The sequence below is a fragment of the Rhagoletis pomonella genome, unplaced genomic scaffold, assembly GCF_013731165.1.
Source record: "Rhagoletis pomonella isolate Grant_MI unplaced genomic scaffold, Rhpom_1.0 Rhpom_scaffold_00013, whole genome shotgun sequence".
NCBI lineage: Eukaryota > Metazoa > Arthropoda > Insecta > Diptera > Tephritidae > Rhagoletis > Rhagoletis pomonella.
In genome coordinates, this window is record NW_023458567.1 from 10889978 (window position 1) to 10906357 (window position 16380).

The window sequence follows — 16380 nt, forward strand, 5'->3', positions numbered from 1 at the left end:
AAATTGAATTTGATTTTTTTAAATACGTGGCAGCTCTCCTACACACAGTTCATAAATAAATTCTTTTAAACCCCCCTTCGCTTTTAATAATTCATTAGACTTATTAAATAATTCGAACATAACTTTTTCAACAGGTGGCAACCCTCTTAAGCCACTCACAAATTTGTATATGTTCAAACTAAAGATTTCTTAACACTCGTTTGTTTGACCCCCAAATTTTAATATTTCATATAAGTTGTGTGTAAGTTAGCTAAATTCAACTCTTAAAACATGTGGCAACCCTCTGCCAAATATTTTCAACCCCTTAAACCTGTTTCGTCTGGCGCCCTTTGGGTGATACGTATTTCAAATATCTTAATTAAAATTGAAACTTATTTTTAAACAGGTGGCAACCCTTATACATTACTGTTCTTTTAACGTGAGCAAACTGTGCACTGCTAGATTGAGGAGAGCCCAACCCGTAGAAGAGTATGCTTTAGGTCAAGATGGAGCTAAAGGAGGCAACAAACTTCGCACAATGTCGGGTGGTCTATAAAATGGCTCGCAATGCATTACAAAGTATGGCGCGAACGAGCTACGAGATCTTGAAAATGATTGTGGAAACCATTTTTTCTTCACAAAGGCGCTCGAGTTTGAAGCGCTAAAATTGTTCTAACCAGTAAAGCGAGGGGAAAAGTACTAAGTGCCGGCCGTCAGGATATGAGCAAATCTCGCGAGTAGTTTTTTTTTGTGTTATTCCCTTCCCTCGGCAGAAACAAAAACGCTAAAGCATTCTTCTTGTATTTATTTCGATCAATGGACTTCCAGAAACAAGTACAATAAAAAATAAATCAAGTATTTGAACAGTTTTAGCCTTAAAATGCCGAGTAAAGGTGTTAGATGACCGCGTATGGTGCTATGGGGCGTATACGTTACATACGCAACTACGGGCAAATGTATGAGCATGAGTGGTTATTTTTAACTTTAGTATATATTTTATAAGTTTCCATTTAAATACAATTTCGCGATGGAATCTTATTCTTTATACAAAACTGAAGATAATGCGTTTTCTAAAATAGGTGTAGTACACTTTTCGACCAAAAACACGTTTTGTCGAAAAATTTTTTCAACTCGGGAGATTTGTTTATATGTATACAAAAGTATGTAGTACGTTTAACATCTATTTGCCTGTTAAATTTAACTGGTAAAATCTAGGAGGATATAATTTCGAAATACTGTAATAAATAATGTACATAAAAAATATGCATTGTCTGCTAACCAATTTCCTTTCAGGAAAGGTGACGTCATTTGATTTTAAGACGGACTTCTAAGACTAGCCGAATGGTAGGTTTTTCGGACGACATCGCAGTAGCAGCGACAGAAAAGTATATTGAACGTATAAATTCTGTAGAAAACGTTACTTTTTTCGACGGTGTAGGTCTAGTAGATTGTTTAAATAGTCTTAGACTTGACTTTAACATTGAAGCAACAGTCAGGAGTGTGAAGCCTTTCGATGAACAGATTTATTCTGGTTTCACAGCGTTACCTGAGGATATCACACTATCCCAAAGTTTTACATAAAATTTTTATGTATGTGAATAGTAGGTTTCGATTCGGTTGAGTATGTCTGCATAAATGACAGATTTTTAGTAATGATTTAGAGGCCTTTCTGTATTATTTTTACATAAAATTTTTATGTATGTGAATAGTAGGTATTCGATTCGGTTGAGGATGTCTGCATAAATAACAGATTTTTAGTAATGATTTAGAGGCCTTTCTGTATTAATTTTATACATACATATGTATTATAAATTTTTAAGGGTAATCTGGCCACTCTAAACACTTCTAACTGCTTCTAAGTATGTATATTTGACCTCCTGTGTATACAAATGCATACGCGCTCTCCTTGAGTAATCGCAGCAACAACAGTACACTATTTATACATACACACATATACTCATTTTGCCTCGTATTGGGTTTTTCTTTTTGCCTTTTGGCTTTCGCTGTCATTCTCTTTGCTAGCAATCGTCTGCCTATTTGTTGACCGAAGTATATACAAATATTTCTATGAAGATTTGAATTGTATTTATTTAATATGCGTACATACATACATATGTATGTAAATTAGGGTGCCCATCGAATATGTATTTTTTGGAAATTTCAAGACCCTATCCCCTAATTTTATTCGTTTTTAAGATAAATATTATTGCCTATTTTTATAGATTTTTTAAAGGACATTTAAAGGTCGCGACCTGTCGATTTAGGCCAGAAAATACGATTTTGAAAATTTATGAGTTTTTGAATGCCTATTTTTAATTCGATTTCAAAGATCGAATATGATCTGAGAAGAGGATATATATAGCCTTTAAAATGGTATATAATAATCTATTGTCGGACTTGGCTTGTCGGGATTTTTCATCGGGTAAAATAACAAAAAATATAACATATTCTCACAATTTTTTAAATTTTGACCATGGATAATTTCCACGGTAGGATCTTGAAATTTCAATAAAAAAAACACATTTTCGATGGGCACCCTAATGTACATCCATCTGTATTAGTTTGTTCTGCTGGTGTTAAGTCAGCTACTCAAAATGATGAAGTGTAAATTAATTGAATATGTACATGCATATATACATATGTTTGTGGTACATTTAAATTAGCAGAAAATCGCTGGGCGGATGACTGAGGCACCACCACAACAAATATAATACAAGTGATACATATGTATACGAATATAGTAAACATAGAGTGGCACAGGGTAAAAATTATGATGATACACGCATATAGTATTTAGGTATTTGTTGTTGCAGAAATTGTTATTAATACATAAAAAGTACGCACTTGATTATTTTCTCTTACATATTTAACATGTGTGTATGTATGTATACATATATGTATGTACTGAAGAATAATCGTGTACTGTATTGTGAAAAATGTACATACTTAGCCGTTAGAGAATCAAGCTGCCAAACCATTTTTTTTACTTATTTTTAATAAAATTCCTCCAAATATGCCATATAAAAATGATTTTTTGTATAAATGCAATTCATAGGGCAATCGCAAAACAAACTTTCAAATAAAGACGGAACATAAGATAAAAACAATCACAATTTGATACGCTTAAATACATTTGTTTCAATTGTAATTTTTATCAAATTTTACCCCAAGCGAGTGGGCACTTGAGAAAAAAATACATTTTCCCTTCGTGACAATAGACATAGATACATCATACTTTAAGAACCGATTGTAAATCCCGAAGATATGACGAAAATTTTAAAAAGACATTCGGTCAGTAATAAATTCGAAATTGCTTTCGAATCCTAATATGTCCTTCGTTAGCAAAAGTTTAATTATTCTTGGCGAACTTAAATTTTCTGGACGTTAGGGTGTTGCGAAGTGAATGAACTATGGAGAAAAATAACTTTGCATATAAAAAGGCCACAAGCTCAATAATTTCTTTTTGTTTAAACTTACAACTTAAAAATTGTAAAAACGCGACGCCTACGCCCACAAAAAAAAAAAAATATTTCGAAATTGCCTTGCAAGAATATTTTTGACTTTTTTTCTGGTACGGTCTAATGTGTAGGCATGTTCAATACTTTTACTCGGAGACATATGGGCAAATCCAGCCGATTTGGCTGCTTTTTATGATATATACTGGTTATGTTAGCAGAAACATTTTTGCCAAAAATGGTCTCGTTAGGCGGCGCTAGGGATGAGATATTTTGAAAAGCCTTATTTATGCTCTGATTTGTTTCACATTTGGCATGTTTAGTTGAAATGTAGTAGGACATAGATTTGCAAAAAATAAAACCGCTGTTGGCGCTGATGTCAAAATAAAAAAAAAACGCTCGACATAAAATGCATTTTTCTTTCCGTTAAAAATTCTTTCAAAAAAATATTAACAAAACTTTTTTAATGCATATTTTTGTAACGTAATGGGTAGGTTTGTAACGTAATGATAGGTAACGTCACGTCAGATAATTAACCTGATTAAACATAAAAGTGTAGTACATACAGATGTAGTACATACCTCGCACCACGGATGATTTTTGTCGGAAGAAATTCAAAGATTGATGCAAGTAATTTTCGTCATCCCTTTCAAATTTGGTCTGGCGGCAAAGCGGTTTCAGCGTTATAGCATGTGTAGTGTAATTTGTCTTAAAATAAGCTAATTTTCGGGACCCAACCAAACAGACAAACGAATGAGAGAGAGAGATACATGAGAAAACGAGCCTCATTTTCAATTCAAAAATGAGCAGAAACAGCTAGGATTAGGCCCAATTTTTCAAGTCGGTTAATGTAATCTATAATCAATCGCTTTGAAGAAAAAAAGTTGCTTACATTTTGCACAATGCTGTTACTTGCTCTCCTAGTAGAATTGAGAATGACAGTAGTCGTCATAGTAACACATAGTGTCACTCTGTGACAGTAGTAGTAGTGCAGGGTATTTAATAAGCGCGTGCTGAATTTAATTGAAATGGTACCAGCAACAACTATTTACTATGTATGCGTACTTTAAAAGTCAACAAAAACAACAACAACCATAATTGGGCATTTCAATAGAATCAAACGAAAAAAATGTAAAAGGCATGAAAAAGTAATTTAAGTAGCTAAGAAAAAATGCTAAACCACACATTAAATAGCAATGCCATGTTGAAATGCGCTACGCATTTGAAAATATACATAGTATTTAGGTGACATCAAATCAACCAACCGTTAGATTGGAATCATCAAGTACACAAATGAATTACATAAATACATAATTATTTGCCACATGCGTTGGTCGGTTGCTATTTGGCATTAAATTAAAAAAAAAGGCATTACTAAAAATTGTTTAAGTTCTCTGCTCGTACTTTCGTTTGTTTCTAGTAACATTCTAGAAGCATTTTTATTCGATTGCAATAAAATACACATGTGCTTCTACTTTTTTATGTTAAATTGCACTTTTTTTAAGTATAATCGTCTCACTGTTTTTCAGTCTCTCTATACGAATACTTTGTGGGTTTTCTCTCCCAAACGTTTAATTTCAGCTTTTTTTAATTTGAGCAAAAATTCAATATGTAGAGGCACATACATATGTAAGTACATATGACCGAATGTACTTATAAATGCATGTATGAATGTGTAAAAGTTAAAAAAAGTACATTTTTATTGTAAAAAAAAGCATATTACAAAAACTATTTCCGTTCATTTACCTTGATTTTGACCACTCATGGGCCAATAAACGCCGTTACGCCCCAAAAACTAACCGTTTTTTAGCCAGAAAAAAAATAACAAAGCGTGCCATATGGAAGAAAATCGTGTATCTCTACTATTTAGAGGTTTGAGTATTTAATGTATTTGTGTGTGTATTGCTGATGAAATATTTTTGTTTATGGCGTCTGAGGCGTTTGGAAAAAATGTGCTTTTTGTTTATATAACAAAACTAGTATGAGAGCAATGCAATACACATGTATTAAGAGTAATGAGAACGACTAACAAATTAAGAGCGTAAACTATATTTGTAAGGGAGTTAGAATGAGCAACAGTTCAAAAGAGTTTTCTCTGAGAGAGGGGGTTTTTTTAAATGTGCTTAAAAAGAAAGTAAAGCTGACCAAAGGTCATTTACAGAGTAAACGAGCATCCACAAATAATAAAAACATGTACATATTTACATTGAAAAATTGTAATTGTAAACCAGTTTTTAGTTCGCGTCCTGCTCTGAATCTGTTGAAAAATATTGTGCTAGTTTCCTCTTGGAACGATTATGAAGAATAGTTAGTATTGGGAGGTTACTCCAGTCGTACCTAATCGAGCTTGATAATAACCATTGCCTAATTGGTATACTTGACAGTAACTAAAAAAGGAATATTTACATACATACATCAGTGCCGTGTCAGTTGAGTATCAGTGTCAATTAAAAATAGAGAATAGTTGCCTTAAGTGCAAATATATCTTTAAATCAAACTTTCTGATACTACTTTTTGTGTGTTTAATAGGTAGGTGCAGACAAGTCCACTTTCACATTGACAGTTTTGACCACTGACCGACACTGATAGACACTGATACTGAACTGACACGATACTGATATGGCACGGATTTGTGTTAAGTAAACCGCAATGGGCTTTCCAGATATTGACTACTGTCGCACCTTTCGAGACGAGCAGAAAATCCAGAGCTCCGAAGACCTTAACTTCCATGGAACGGCCTTGTCGCTAGAATGAGGCGGCGATGGCCTCGGGCTAATTCGTCTCAACGGGTTGATAGTCGTCAACCTATTCTATATTGAAGGTCGAGCGAAAGACTATCTTAACTCGACAAACTAACCTCACTTGGTACTAACTCAGTTTTGTCAGGCAAGCTATCGTAACTCACGATACGCCTATTTTATTTATCGTCTACAAAAATAGGAGCGCTTAGTTAGTCAAAGTAAGAATGGTTTATCGAGTTACAGTAGTCTTTCTCATGGCGGTTAAGATAGGATAGATTGACGGCGATCGACCAGTTCAGATGAAGGAGACCGGGGCTATCGAAGTGAGTTCAAACGGTACCATACGCGCCACTGCTGCCTAGCCTAACCCTACTTTATTATATTTTTTACGCAATAAATGCTAAAGCACCGGTGTAGCTACCACATTTATAAAAAACCGTATTACTATAAAAATAAGTATATAAAATATAACAACAAAAAACAGTCCAAGAAATCTATTTTACCTAGCTATTTAAACTTTTCTACAACACTTTCAACGCATAAATATGTATTTTAGCGTTAAAAGAATTTGCAAATTCTATTATATAGCATGCAAAAAAGATAATAAAGTTTTGCAGTCATAGTCATCTTATTTGAAGCTTTTCTCCTTTTTTTAATTTGTTTATTCGCCAAAAAATTGTGCGTGTGTATATTTTGCACACACTCAATTACCCGATCGCTTACTCACTCTCTTCGTTTCTCCCTCTCTATTCAACCTTCTCTGTCCTCTCTTTCACAGCTTTTATATGAACGCATAACAGCTGTCTCTTTTTTGCATGCTTTTGTTTACGCAAAAGCCTGTTCCGGCCGGTTTTTGTTGACATATTTTTACCAACAGCTAAAATAAGATTAAAAAAGCAATAAACCAACGACTTCTACTACTTCAAAAATTATTTACACACATGCAAAAGCAAGCGAGAGAGTGACAACAAGTATTACTTGAAAAGAAGAAGAAGAAACAACAACAAACGAAAGCTGACTCGCTGTTGTATACAACAGTTTTGTTGTTGGTTTGTTGCCACTACTGCTTCGGGTTTGTTTATTTTTATACGTTTTTTCACCTATCTTTGATTTGCTTTCATTTCGTGCTGCTTCTAGAATTTTTTATTGTACTAGGTACACTGAGAAGTCTTGCATACATTTATTCTTTTAAATGGTGTTCAAAAGAGCAGGCTATTGGCAGTGAGCGAGTAAGTGAATGGATGAGCTGTTGATGAGAATGCAAGCGTGGCCTTTTAGGGCAACGCGTTGGTACCTAACATTTTGTTGTTGATACATATATATTTTTTTAATTTACACATTTTTCTTTCGCGATTAAACATTTCCATGTGGCAGAGAGCTAAGGAAACCGGACGAACAGACAAAAATTTGTATGCATATACATATATGTATGAATGCGTTCTAGAGACATTTCCTGCGACAATTCGATTGCGCATGGCTATGTAAAAACCAAAATTGTGCACTTCCACTTCCGTATTTAATGGAAATGTATGACAAGAAAATCAAAAAAATGTCAGAATAGGTCAAAAATTAAAACGGATGAAATATGCAAAATACTATTTCCCGCAGTTGAACTGTGGTCAAAAAAGAAAATGTTGAGGAATTTATTGAATACACGAAAATATTGAAGAATCTAGAATCTAGGTGTCTAGTAGTACACCTTTATCAACATACATACATATGTACATATGCACACGCAACAAATTTGTTAGCTGTCAAAGCATCTCAGGCAAAACTAACGATTCACGTACGCTCGATAGCCAGAACAATACTTAAAAAAAAGTTGTTCATGTTGCTCTTGTTTTTACAGTTGTTCTACACCGTATATGTATACCCAGCAGAAAAGCAACATAGGAACCAGCTATAGATATACACCGACAGAATACGCGACGAATACAAAAAAAAAAGTTGAAGTAAAAAAAGTTGAAGCGCAACAAAAAATATGTAGGACAAATGCGACGAGAAAACTAAATAAACCAGTCAGCCGTCAGAGTTCTAAAACAAGTTGAGAAATCAGAGAGTGAGTAAGAGAACGGTTGCAATCCAAATACAAACAGAAATATGGAACACCAAATGGTTATTGAGTAATTAGAATTAAATGAAAGCTTTGTAAAATTGTATATGTATTTAGTGTCTCAAGGAAAAATAACAATAAAAAAAACATCAAGCAGAGGAGAGAACGGCTACATACATACATATGTATAACCGCTTCCAAGTGAACGCCAACAGAACTTTAAACTAAAAGAGCACACAAAAAATTAGCGTGGCTAAACATTACTGCGTCTAAAAGTTGTCGAGGCGGCCGCGCGGGCTGTTGGCTAAGGAGCTTAGAAAACGTGACATCAACAAACGAGCAATCAACGAATGATATATATATAGTACATTCACAGTGGTGTCCGCATAATTAGGGACAATCTTCTTTACAAGTTCTAAGCATTTCGACAACTGAGTGGAAGATCGACCTATCTCGGCAGCCAGTTCAAAAACGCCCTCTCTCAGAAAACCTTTCAAGAACGCCCTAATTCAGAATTTGGTTCAAAAACGCCCTGTCTCAAATGAAAATATATTGAACATGTGCTGAGATTTGACGTTCTTGACCCGAATTCTGATATAGGTCGATTTTCCACTCAAGTGATTTATTTCCAGTGAATTTTAAAACAATATATAGTTTATAACACAACGAAAATCAACTAACTCAAAGTTACAAACCTTGTACAAGATTTATAAAAATGGGCCAATTTTCTAAAAAAAAATATCAACAAAATCAGTTTTGTAGCCCACTCGATTTTAGGATAATCGGGAATGTGCTGCAAATCGTACAATTTGAATCGGCATCGCCGTGGGCAGGTACACATTTCGGCTGCCAATTCCAGTGAGTTGGAAATGCATAGAAAAATATGATTGCTTCAGCGGAAGCTTTGCATCCATGACGGTCAAATGTTTGCCGATTCTGAGTTAAGGCCAGTATGCAGCTCTCAAGAAAACGGTCAAGCGAAAAATTGCCATTATTTGGTGTGTGTAACTAAGGAATTTTGACATCTGATACATCACAGCCTGTTGCCTCACTCTTTCCTCAAGAAATAATGGTACGGGCATATATTTATGTTGCAAACATGGGTTGCCTTGTGCTATTTTTTCACAAAAAAACTTTAGAAAACCGTAGTAGAAAGCGTAGCAAATTTCTTAGGAACTGCGTATTGCCGTAAGGAAATTTGACACAAGAAAATTTCTTAGCCATTTCCTGTACGACATTTTATATGGAGTTTTTCTTTTCTTGAGAGCTGGGTACTAAGCTTTAGTACTAATTCGTCAATTCTGTTCCACAATTCTTACTTTACATTAATAGTAACCGAAGACTTTGAACTTTGTACCACAAGGGCCGCATATGCAGCAATTTTAAACGACTACCATCACTAAGTACTATGTTACACTGTGGAACTTCCACATGGCCCACAGTGTTCATATTGCCCTCGGTGATTGAAGCTTATGTTTGCTTTCGTTATTTCAAGGAAATCAATTATTATTTCCTCATTACTCACTAACACTTTATATTTATTTGTTATATTTTTTATTCCACTTCTTTATATAATTTTTTCGACTTTTGTAACACATTAGTGCGAACTTCTAGTGTTTACTATGCATTTACTATCAGTGAAATCAAATAAAATATGTAAATTGGGCGCCGGTAACTTTACTATTGTTTGCATTATTAATTTAACACTTGATTTTTCATAGTTGGCGAGGTATTATTTGCCTGCCAAATTTATTTACATATTTATTTTTTTGTTTAGTAAGCAATTTAATTGGGAGCATTTTTTCATAATTGATTTACATAGTGTTCCAATATATTTTGTTTCACATATCTATTAACAGCTTGGCTATTTTTCATCCGATTAAAAAAAAAAACATGTTTTCAAAAGGGGATTTATAGACCTTTAACGATATATTGTTAAACTTAGTTTTTGGGAAGTTTTCATCGGTTAAACTCTAAAAAGCTCCTATTTTTCTTAATTTTTTTAACTTTGTCCATCGCTAATTTTAAAAATTTCTATGAAACTTGCCAAATTTGTAGTGTTTACCTAAAAGAACATTTATTTTCGAGTGAATTGATACCTCACCTAAAGCAATTTCATAAAAATTGTCGAAGTTAAGCAATTTAAATAAAAATGTCATTGAATTTATTTGTGTGTATGTGCCGGACGTTCAGATTTTTCGAGCAGTGTGGCTAAGGAGGTCATCAATATTTACTCAAAATTTATATGTACAATGGCTCTTAAGCAAAAGTTATTTTTCAAACAATTTTAGGAACATGGGAGTGGCACCGCCCACTTATATGATATATGCGTATTGAATCTCAACCAAATTTAATGCACACATTGTGCCTCCTTAAGCACCGTGTTGAATATTTTTTTATTCTCTATTTTTTAGTATGTTTATCCTTTAATCTTTACATTCTCAAGCTTTTATGATTTTTTTCTCTATTTCTTATTAGAGACTTTTGTTTATCAATTCGTCGGAATATATATTTTTTTTATGCATCTTACCGCATAACGTGACCGATTTCGATAATACTGTTATGGTCGGAAAGGTGATATCTGAAGAGTGGTCACGTACTAATTTGCTTTAGTTCCGATTAGTGGATCATGGAGAAATTAACGGTAATCTTAAGTTCGGTTGTTTTTGTTGTTAAAAAATTACTGGTTTTTATTCTCTATTTTTATTACATTTATTCTAAATGTTTTATTATTTTAAAACTAAACTTTTTATTATTTCTATTCTCTATTTTTACTCTCAATTTTCATTAGTTTTATTCAAAGTTTTTTATTACTTCTATTCTCAATTTTTTATTATTTTTATTATACATTTTTTATTATTTTACTTCTAAATTTTGGATTATTTTTATTCCAAATTTTTTATTATTTTTATTCTCCATTTCTTATTAATTTTATTCTAAATTTTTTATTGTTTTTATTCTCAATTTCTTATTAGTTTTATTATAAATTTTTGATTATTTTTATTCTCAATTTCTTATAACTTTTATTCCCAATTTTTATTATTTTTATTCTCAATTTTTTATTATTTTTATTCTCGATTTTTTATTATTTTTATTCTCAATTTTTTATTATTTTTATTCTAAATTTTTTATTATTTTTACCCTAAATTATTTATTATTAAGGTCTTCAAAAAAAGGAGGAGGTTATCAATTCGTCGGAATACTTTATTTTACTTTTTTTACGTGTTACCGAATAACTTTGGACCACGTGAACCGATTTGCGTAATTCTTTTTTATGTTTGTATAATACCAGGTAAATTCCTTTTTCTATCGGAAAGGTGGTACCTCAAGGGTGGTCCCGTACCAATTTGGTTTAGAAGTCAGTTGTGTTTTTTCTTAAAAATTACTTGTAGGTATTATCTATATTTTATTATTTTCCTTTTTTTTATTTATTATTATTTTTCTCTATTTTTTATTCGCACTTTTTTAATATTTTTATTCTCTATTTTTTTATTTTATTTATTTTTTATTGTTATTCTGTTTTTTTTTATTGTTTTATATTTTTGTTTTCTATTTTTTGAATTAATTAACTTCGTAAATTAAATTTAAAAATTTGTGTACTTTTTTTGTTCTCTATGCTTTTGTTTTTATTTAATATATTTAAAAAATTTTGTTAAACGACTCCTGTATTTGAAAGGTATGTCCCTTTTCCAGTCCTTCTGGGGTAAAAAAAAAAAATAAAATAAATTTATTTCATTGTTTTACATATTTCACTTTTGGTTTTATTAAAAATCTGAATCATTCTAGGGGAAAATTTTATTATTTACGGTTTCTTACTATTCTCATAGCACTAATTCCAGCAAAACACAGAGGAATAATTTGAAAGCCAGTGGGTCCATGGCTGAAGCTGAAGCTGTGTAATTTATAGATAATTCGATAATATCTGGTTTTGCTGTCAAAAACAAGTGTAAGATGTGTTCGAAGGCAGGAAGTAAGGAAGTAATTCAATATTTAATTACCATCGCTTTAAAACTAAGTCAAGATAATCGAAAACTTTGGAAGCAATACCTTCTATGCAGCGCAGATAGAATAAGTAATAACGGAATTAAGCAACAATTGCTTGCTGCAGCCACTTGCAAATGCCCCGAACGGCTGGCTACGTGAGGCCTTCGACAAATCATTGGCCCATATAAATAATCGGCAACTATGCACTAACAAGCGGCGCGTGAATAAGCAATTGAAAAGAGAACGACAAAAAGTAAACGAACTATTCCTATAGATGCTGCAGCAGTAACCTTCAGATTGTTTACGCCACTTTTAAAGTACGCACGGGTAGCGAAAGAAAACATATAGTACATAGCATGTACATATATGAAAAAAGTGCCAAAAAACTATGCACATATATACATATGTTAATACAAAACTACACACATTTGTATCTTCCAAAAACGATGAAAAACCTGCCGCGTTAAACGCTAATCTCCAACGCCAACGCAGATAAGAAAAGCTGGCAGTGGACAAAGAGGCAGCAGAAGGTGAAAAAGAAAAAAAAACGAAACATATGCCAAGTAAAACATAGCACATAGCTAACTACCCCACAATAAATGGTGGAAAATAAATACGTATGCATACTTACATGCAGACGAAACTAAATATTGTTACAAAAAAAAAACCTACGTCAGAAACTAACCGCACGTGAGCACAATCTATGTATGTATAAAATTAGGCAACTTATGGTGGAAGAAGAAACAAAATGAAAAATATATATATTTTTAAGTAAAAATATAGAAGAGGGCAACAAAAACTTGTGGAAATAAGGAATTAAGCAAGGCATGTCATGTGACCAACGGAAAGCAAAAAAAAAAAAACTTAATAAGGAAGGCGTACGTACGAACCACGAACGCAACAGGCCAAAAACGTTAGACGAGCGTTGACAGCAAGAAGTTTACATTAAAAAAAAAATGGTGTTTGGTAACTGTTTGCAGAGTTAAGCCGCATCGCCGACAAGCACACATGCAGCCGGTTGGCGAGCAGCGTTGCCGCGAGCTTGAAAAAAAGTATCAGTTGTCAAGCAAAAAAAAAATATTAAAAAGTATCATAAGCAAACACAACTGTTAGTTTTTTAACTTTTATTTAAAAACATATAATAAATAAAATTGTATAACTAAATGCATAGTTATAAATAAATTTAAGGATATTACTACACAAGAAAATTGCGCACACCTTATTTTGGAGAAACGTTGCTCAAGTAAATATGTGCAAGAAATATGAATGTGTGTTGTATATTTTGATAGTTTCAGCTTTAAGACGTCAAAAAAGAATATTAAAAATTTTTTTTTCTGCGCTCTTATCCATATGCACGACCTGGACACCAAAATCAAAACTAGACTAAAAATTGCGCAGTTGTCACCATACGCAACACAAATTATTGTACGATAACATAAGCATGAGCAAAATATCAAAATGATTTTGATTGTAGTGCGAACAACCCCATAGACCACACAAACGACCGACGCAAGCCCGATATTACACAATGTTTTTGTGTGGTTTAGGGGCCCTTTAACAGCAGCGTGTGCAAAGAAATTCCGGGTTGTATAAATATCTACATAAAAAATTTTCAACACTTTAAATAACAAGAAAAAAATTATTTGCCTTTAAAACTGTAATATTTCTCATAGTTTTCAAAAATTAATTTCTGCCAGCCAAAAGTATCAAAATGGGGCATTTGTAAACAAAAAAAAGTAATCAAAGTATCAAATCGTAAAATTTAGACAAAAAAGTACCAAAAATGCTACAATTGTATCAAAACGGCAACGCTGTTGGCGAGCTGTGGTGTATGTACGCGCTTGCAGGGCGGTGCACCGCGGTGGTGTAAGCAATGTCGCCAGGGCGTATGAGCAACATAGAAATTTTTATCTCCATAGTACATGGGCTATGCGATAGCTTTCATGGAATGACAGTACGAAAAATTTATGAGTAGCGATTCTTATCAAACAACGCTAATCATTGAGGGCAAAATACAACACAATTATTTATGTTTAATTACATTTATCATGACTTGCTTAATCTAAAGTTTTTTTGTATGCTTTCAAAAGCTTTTGCAAACACGTGCAAGCAACACAAATGAAGCCTTTAACTTTTATACATTTCATAAGCAATTTTAAACTGATACACATGCGTGAAACGCTTTTAAAGTGCTAAAAAAGTGTTGTTACTTGTTCGTCAAATATACATATGTACATAAGTACACAGGCACCACAAAACTATTTCATGCACCCTTAAAACTATTTTTAACGCCTCAATGAGAAACAGTGAGCTAGCTGCACACGCAGACTGGGCGGCCTCCGAGAAAACGGCAATTATCAGTAAAGGATGGCAGCTATGCGGGGCACAGTGCGCAAAATTAACTTTTTTATGACAAAAACTAATAAATCGAGAATGATAATAGTTAGTGAGATTTCGATCAAAAAAAAAACAAACAAGTAGTTTTTAAACAAAAAACAATTCTCATATAAAAATATAAGATTGTCGTTGATCTCTTCATGATCCAATGATCGGATTTAAACCAAATTAGAATGGGACCACCTGTAAGGTAAAACTTTCCTTAAAAAAAAAGAATTATAGAAAACAAAACGAAAAAAATAAAAATCCGACGAATTGATAACCTTCCTCCTTTTTGTGTAGTTTTTTTTTAAGTTCGTTTTGGCTGTTTCCAGTTAAAAAACGGAAAAATATTTAAAAATTTTACTTTTGAAGATGGTTTTTAAAGACGGTAATTTTTTAAGCACAACACACACCGTTTTGACCTAAAAACAGCATGTTATTAACTTTTTTTAATTTAAAACGGGTTTTTCGGTTCTTCCCACCACGGAAATTGAATCCTTGTTTAAAACTTTTTAAAAATTGTATTGTCAAAAAAGGAAACAAAATTAAAACCCGATATTTGTTAAGCACATTTTAAGGGTCAAGGTACATATTTTTTTATCCAACGATACTATTTTTTATGAATTCTCTATATCAAAAAATTTAATACACTTATAAATTTACTTTTTTAATCAACGATACTATTTTTCTTGAACTCTCTATATCAAAAAATTTAAAATACTTTTAAATTAATTTTTCTTATCCAACGATACTATTTTTCCTGAGTTCCCTATCTCAAAAACTTCAAAATACTTTTAAATTTATTTCGCATAAGTGCATACTCCACACTGTGCCGGGACGAAAAGTGTACATACATATAGTCGCCTACCAACTAGAACCAATCAAGCAATGAATTGTTGAAAACAATTTGAAAAAAAAAAAAAACAAATAGCGGATGACTAAAATAAACCAATTCGCTTTTGAGACAAGAATATATATTTTTTTTTCAAAAAGATGTTGAACGCCTATTATAATATAAACTTGGCACGCCGAAGCGCGGAAAAGCATGAGAAGCTCACGCTAAATAGTTTTGGTATGCGTTCATAAAAAGTCTAGTATTTATGACGCTGTTTTAAAAGTGTTTCAACATTTTTTTTTTGCATTGAAATACATAAATTCTTGCTCTTTTTGAAATCAGCAACACGAAAACCACATTTTTTTGTGCCACGTACAAAACAAAATGCTACCACTCTCTCTATGTAAACCACTTTTTTTTCGGGTAATTTGCGTGCCGCAAAAAATTTTTATCAATTTTTCGTTTAGATTTCTTTCGCTATGTACATAATTTTCGCAAAGGTAAGTGCGAACAATTTTTGGCTTGTGCAAAAAATTATGTACTCATGTGCTCATAAGCAAACAAATGCGTAGCGATAAGCAAAATCGTTAGCAGCGTTTTTGCGTTAATAATTGAATAAATAGCACAGCAAAAATGCGAAAAAATTCTTTTGGGTAGGTATATATATGTATGCACACTTACATACATACATACAAACATGCTTATTTTTCTGCCAATTTCCTTGCGCTTATAAGAACTATAAAACATAAAATAAATAAAAAAAAATTTTGCACTTTATGAAGCAATAAACTGAGGTTATGTCAACTGCCGGTACTTATTGGCATTTTATTACCCTTTTTTATAGTTTTCGCAAGCATTTTCCACAAATAACTGCAATAGCAGTACCGAAAAAGTGAGGTTAGATATGTACAGTATCGGTCATATCTATAGCACGCCATTTCAAAGTGATATTGT

General features: G+C 32.6%; 1 protein-coding gene across 1 annotated transcript in view; it reads right to left on the reverse strand.

The window, feature by feature from the left end:
- The window catches only part of LOC118748766 (mucin-19), an 81846-nt gene that overhangs the window by 55737 nt on the left and 9729 nt on the right, over nucleotides 1–16380 (reverse strand). The window lies entirely within an intron of this gene.